The sequence below is a fragment of the Copadichromis virginalis genome, linkage group LG22 (assembly GCF_057382275.1).
Source record: "Copadichromis virginalis isolate Kocher_CV1m ecotype Utaka linkage group LG22, C_Virginalis_male_GT1.1, whole genome shotgun sequence".
NCBI lineage: Eukaryota > Metazoa > Chordata > Actinopteri > Cichliformes > Cichlidae > Copadichromis > Copadichromis virginalis.
Genome location: NC_140638.1, coordinates 14235939 through 14242590, shown reverse-complemented (window position 1 = coordinate 14242590; position 6652 = coordinate 14235939). Strand labels below are relative to the sequence as shown.

Below are 6652 nucleotides of genomic sequence, written 5' to 3'. Positions count from 1 at the left end.
ATTCAGCAGTACACTAATTTCCATAGCTGTTGTCCACACCCTTGGCCTTGCCAAAAGATGGCCTTGCCAAAAGAAACCAAGGTGAGACTCAGTCTCACCTTGGTTTCACAGCCTTACAACTTATTCATTCAACAGTGTGACCTCAAGTTTGCCCCCCCCCGCTTCCCCTTCACACATGAAAACAAAAGACAGCCATTGATAGTCTTTACCACTAACTGTCTCACCACACCTATTTCTGAATTAAAAATTACCCAAAGTGACCTAAAACATGCCACTTTGGGTCAAATGTGAAAAAATATATTAATCTAAGAAAACTTAGCATTATTATAAAACATCTGTCACAAGTCTTCGTCTGTCTGAGTGGTGGCCTCTGTCACATCTGAACAAAACAAAAACAAATAATATTTTTTGACAGTTAGTATTTATAAACAACTTTAACAAATATACATGGGTAAAACAGACATTTGCATATATCTAATCCTTATAAAATCACAAATGAAGAAAACAAAACATGATACTAATCATGGATTTAATATTTTCTCCAAATGATTTATCATAAACTAAAATAAATAATTCGCATTCATGTTTATTTGTATGTAGACAGTCGTTCAATAGTAATTCATAGAGTATTTTTTCTAAGTCCCATTTCTTAAAATAAGACACTGAAGCCAACATTCACTGTTTATACCATCCAAACAATACATTAAGACTTACCATCACGTGCGAATGTAATCGAAGCTTGCAATGCATCCAGCTCCTGGGCAGTGTTATTCAGCATTTCTTTTTCAGCATCCAGCTGTTCTTTTAAAACAGAAATCTTTCTTTCGGCTGCACGCCTGAGCCGCACCTGCCGAACCAAGAGGTCCATTGCCTTGGCATGAAGTTGCAAGCACCTTGTATATAGATCCTCTCTGCTGACCCCTGGGTCCAAGCAGGCATACTGAAATTACAAAATATTTTGGATCATAACAAAATTAGAAAACAGTTATTCGCTTCAATCTATGCTGCCGCTACAATGTAATGTTTGTAGTGCCAGATCACAACAACAGCTGTATAAAAGTCTCAGCTTAACCTTGTGCCATCCTTTAAAAAACTTACGTTGATCACCCTGGGGACCCAAAAAGGCCCCAGTATGGCACAAGGGTTAACAGTGACTTATATGAAAGAGCAAACAAACAAACAAACAAACACAAGAAACACTAAACACAGCATCCTGCCCAGCTCTGTAACAGGTAATGTAGCGTAAAAACAAATTTTTCTACACTATAAATAAAATTTAAGAAATATTTGTTACTTACAGTTGATAGTTGAAATTCTTGACGCAATGATTCAACTTCAGGATCATTAATCCCAGCAAACTTCGTTGGGGAAGCATATGCCATTCTCTATTTATGATAAAGTATGAGGTTAATTAGTTACATTTTACACAACATTCAAACAATATACAAACATGAGAGCATCAAAGAGACTTTACTTACACATAAACATGTAGTTAGTTCACAATAATGATCAGTAATGCAATTACATTCATTCAAAAAACACAAAACATATATATAAATGGTAAATGGCCTGTATTTCTATATCGCTTTACTAGTCCCTAAGGACCCCAAAGCGCTTTACACATCCAGAATGAAGGTGTAAATTAGTCAATGTATGACATTAAGATAATGCTCACCAACTCTTGCTGTCTGCTGCTCAAATTTGCTTAAAGAAAAGGATTGAACGCACAACAAATCACAGCTATGTGAAAAATTACAATTATCCTCTTACGCTCTATAGCCACCAGTACTGTGGCTCAAGAGTTATGCAAAAACCTCCATGCAAATATCACGTAGTATCCACAGAAGCCTTATAATTTTAGCTAAATGGTCATATAAACCATTTCTAAAACTACCAAAGACAGCAGAAACAAGCATGATTGAAATAGCAGTTACTAAACTGCTTAAAATCTGCTAAACACACATAAACCAGCCAAAAATGTTCCACACTTCATGTATTTCATTATATTCATGTTGTGCTTTACTTGTAATAAGAAATCAGTGGCTAATTACCCGGCCTAGCTTTCACAGATTTCAGTCTTTCAAAAAAGACCACAAAATGGCTTAATGGCCCAAATTCACTAAAACAGAAAACCAAACCAAAGACTTTTCACCGGTACCCCTCCCACAAACAATAAAAAAATAACTTAAATACAAAGTAAATTCTGTTACTGAAATTTAAAATGTGGTTTTACACCAAAAATAAAATTCAATTTACAACAAATAAAACTTACCAAGAATTGCACAAGGGCAGGGTTTTTCAAAAATAATATCTTGTGATGTTTGTTATAGTGGTCTAAAATAATGTCCTCGAATCCTCAGAATGTTAAAATCCAAAGCTCTCCTCTTCTCGTTTGCTAAAAGCAAAGTGGCTTACAAACCAGTGGCACAGGTATTTATTGAAATCATGAGGGACATTCAAAAAACTTCAAATGATCTTTTGTCTCAGTCTAACCTTTTCAACAGTGTCACTTGCCCCCCCCCCTTGCTTGCCCTTCACACATGAAAACAAAAGACAGCCATTGATAGTCTCTGCCACCAACTGTCTCACCACACCTAATTCTGAATTAACAATTACCCAAAGTGACCTAAAACTTTTGGGTCACTTTAGGTCACAGTCCCAGTGGGTGACAGCATATAAAAGTAAGAAAGCTTAGCAAGTACCTGATGCTGTCAAATCATAAGAAATTAGCAGAAATATCGTAAAACCAAAACAGTCAAATGAAAAAGCAGCATAAGCCAAAGTTCCTTCAGAAGTACAGTATCAGAGAATGGTGAAAGACTGTTGGAATAATTGGCAGTGGATTTTATCGTGTGGTCTCTGTGTTTTTCTGTCAGTTAATCAGGCTGAATCTGCCAAACTGCTAGATCATTGAAAGGCCCACAACGAATAGACACAACGAAGGTTAAATCAATTTGGTAGCAAAAGACTGTTATTTAGCATCTTCATTGATGTCAATGACAAACAAAGAAGAATAGTTCATTCTGGTGAAAAACCAGCACGAGTTATCTACACAAATCTTCCATAGCTCTAAGGATTAACGGCAAGTCTTGTTCCTTACTGTTCATATTGAGCTTCTGTTTAATACATTGGCAGTGCAATAGCATAGTGTTTAGGTTTATATCAACAAAATACAGGAATCTTAATAGAACAACTAGAGAATGAGAAGAATACATAAATATGAAAAAATATATTTCAGCTTCTCCTCTCTGTTGTGTTGCAACATAGCCATTCGACATGGAAAATGAAGTAGCTTTCAAGAAAGAGAAAGCTTGAAAAACTTACAAACACTGACAATCAACTAGTGTACAGCTTTCAAGTGTAATTTATACATTTTAATAGTAATGTCTTTAAAACTATCAGTGACATTGAAAGGAGTTATTAGTTATTATCAAAACATCAAATTGTTCATAAAACATAAGTTCGCTTTTTTTTATTTTAAAGCCAAAATGACACCAGTGACACCACTAGTGTTTTATAAATCTTGATTCATAAACAATTATGTTAGAAACTTATTTCCTATTCACAATACTTGTTATTATTAAACATTTAATGTGAAAAAGTTTCATCCTCCTCTTAGTCTTCATACATCTCTTTTTTTTAAACTTGTAGAGTTGTAGAATTTAAACTAATAACACATATACCATAAGGATGAATAAACAGTCAAAGAAAACCAAAATTTAAAACAGGAACATTTATTATAAAATATTTACACATCTGTCACAACTCTTTGTCTGTCTGACTGGAGTCCTCTGTCACATATGTACAAAACAAACCAAAACAATATTTTTCACAGTTGAGTATTCACAGTATTTATAAAGCAATTGTAAAAGAATTGAGTAGTTAAAATCTTTATTCAGCAGTACACTAATTTCCATAGCTGTTGTCCACACCCTTGGCCTTGCCAAAAGATGGCCTTGCCAAAAGAAACCAAGGTGAGACTCAGTCTCACCTTGGTTTCACAGCCTTACAACTTATTCATTCAACAGTGTGACCTCAAGTTTGCCCCCCCCCGCTTCCCCTTCACACATGAAAACAAAAGACAGCCATTGATAGTCTTTACCACTAACTGTCTCACCACACCTATTTCTGAATTAAAAATTACCCAAAGTGACCTAAAACATGCCACTTTGGGTCAAATGTGAAAAAATATATTAATCTAAGAAAACTTAGCATTATTATAAAACATCTGTCACAAGTCTTCGTCTGTCTGAGTGGTGGCCTCTGTCACATCTGAACAAAACAAAAACAAATAATATTTTTTGACAGTTAGTATTTATAAACAACTTTAACAAATATACATGGGTAAAACAGACATTTGCATATATCTAATCCTTATAAAATCACAAATGAAGAAAACAAAACATGATACTAATCATGGATTTAATATTTTCTCCAAATGATTTATCATAAACTAAAATAAATAATTCGCATTCATGTTTATTTGTATGTAGACAGTCGTTCAATAGTAATTCATAGAGTATTTTTTCTAAGTCCCATTTCTTAAAATAAGACACTGAAGCCAACATTCACTGTTTATACCATCCAAACAATACATTAAGACTTACCATCACGTGCGAATGTAATCGAAGCTTGCAATGCATCCAGCTCCTGGGCAGTGTTATTCAGCATTTCTTTTTCAGCATCCAGCTGTTCTTTTAAAACAGAAATCTTTCTTTCGGCTGCACGCCTGAGCCGCACCTGCCGAACCAAGAGGTCCATTGCCTTGGCATGAAGTTGCAAGCACCTTGTATATAGATCCTCTCTGCTGACCCCTGGGTCCAAGCAGGCATACTGAAATTACAAAATATTTTGGATCATAACAAAATTAGAAAACAGTTATTCGCTTCAATCTATGCTGCCGCTACAATGTAATGTTTGTAGTGCCAGATCACAACAACAGCTGTATAAAAGTCTCAGCTTAACCTTGTGCCATCCTTTAAAAAACTTACGTTGATCACCCTGGGGACCCAAAAAGGCCCCAGTATGGCACAAGGGTTAACAGTGACTTATATGAAAGAGCAAACAAACAAACAAACAAACACAAGAAACACTAAACACAGCATCCTGCCCAGCTCTGTAACAGGTAATGTAGCGTAAAAACAAATTTTTCTACACTATAAATAAAATTTAAGAAATATTTGTTACTTACAGTTGATAGTTGAAATTCTTGACGCAATGATTCAACTTCAGGATCATTAATCCCAGCAAACTTCGTTGGGGAAGCATATGCCATTCTCTATTTATGATAAAGTATGAGGTTAATTAGTTACATTTTACACAACATTCAAACAATATACAAACATGAGAGCATCAAAGAGACTTTACTTACACATAAACATGTAGTTAGTTCACAATAATGATCAGTAATGCAATTACATTCATTCAAAAAACACAAAACATATATATAAATGGTAAATGGCCTGTATTTCTATATCGCTTTACTAGTCCCTAAGGACCCCAAAGCGCTTTACACATCCAGAATGAAGGTGTAAATTAGTCAATGTATGACATTAAGATAATGCTCACCAACTCTTGCTGTCTGCTGCTCAAATTTGCTTAAAGAAAAGGATTGAACGCACAACAAATCACAGCTATGTGAAAAATTACAATTATCCTCTTACGCTCTATAGCCACCAGTACTGTGGCTCAAGAGTTATGCAAAAACCTCCATGCAAATATCACGTAGTATCCACAGAAGCCTTATAATTTTAGCTAAATGGTCATATAAACCATTTCTAAAACTACCAAAGACAGCAGAAACAAGCATGATTGAAATAGCAGTTACTAAACTGCTTAAAATCTGCTAAACACACATAAACCAGCCAAAAATGTTCCACACTTCATGTATTTCATTATATTCATGTTGTGCTTTACTTGTAATAAGAAATCAGTGGCTAATTACCCGGCCTAGCTTTCACAGATTTCAGTCTTTCAAAAAAGACCACAAAATGGCTTAATGGCCCAAATTCACTAAAACAGAAAACCAAACCAAAGACTTTTCACCGGTACCCCTCCCACAAACAATAAAAAAATAACTTAAATACAAAGTAAATTCTGTTACTGAAATTTAAAATGTGGTTTTACACCAAAAATAAAATTCAATTTACAACAAATAAAACTTACCAAGAATTGCACAAGGGCAGGGTTTTTCAAAAATAATATCTTGTGATGTTTGTTATAGTGGTCTAAAATAATGTCCTCGAATCCTCAGAATGTTAAAATCCAAAGCTCTCCTCTTCTCGTTTGCTAAAAGCAAAGTGGCTTACAAACCAGTGGCACAGGTATTTATTGAAATCATGAGGGACATTCAAAAAACTTCAAATGATCTTTTGTCTCAGTCTAACCTTTTCAACAGTGTCACTTGCCCCCCCCGTTCAGGGAAACGGGGTTGTCATGGTGGCACGTGGAGTTTCAATCACTCGCCAAAAAGCAGTAATCTGCTGTCACTCAAAATCAAAATGTCCAATATGTCCCAAAGGTCGCAGGCGTGATGAGACTCGAGCTCGGAAATGTTTGTTATGCCATTTGTCAGTAATGGTTAGAGTGCCACCTAGTGGAACGACTATAATCATGATTGAATGAGATGAAATGTTAGCTGGTGGTTGAATGC

At 35.2% G+C, this 6652-nt stretch overlaps 2 long non-coding RNA genes across 2 annotated transcripts; both read right to left on the bottom strand.

Annotated features, from left to right (window-relative positions):
- Nucleotides 1-357: 357 nt before the first annotated feature.
- LOC146682997 (uncharacterized) lies at nt 358-2500 on the bottom strand. The gene is made up of 3 exons (XR_014917500.1): nt 1299-2500; nt 715-940; nt 358-379 (listed from the first exon to the last, which is right to left on the bottom strand). It is a non-coding gene; the product is annotated as an uncharacterized LOC146682997 (long non-coding RNA).
- A 1750-nt stretch (nt 2501-4250) lies between these two features.
- LOC146682996 (uncharacterized) lies at nt 4251-6407 on the bottom strand. Its single transcript, XR_014917498.1, has 3 exons — nt 5192-6407; nt 4608-4833; nt 4251-4272 (listed from the first exon to the last, which is right to left on the bottom strand). It is a non-coding gene; the product is annotated as an uncharacterized LOC146682996 (long non-coding RNA).
- Between the last annotated feature and the right edge of the window lie 245 nt (nt 6408-6652).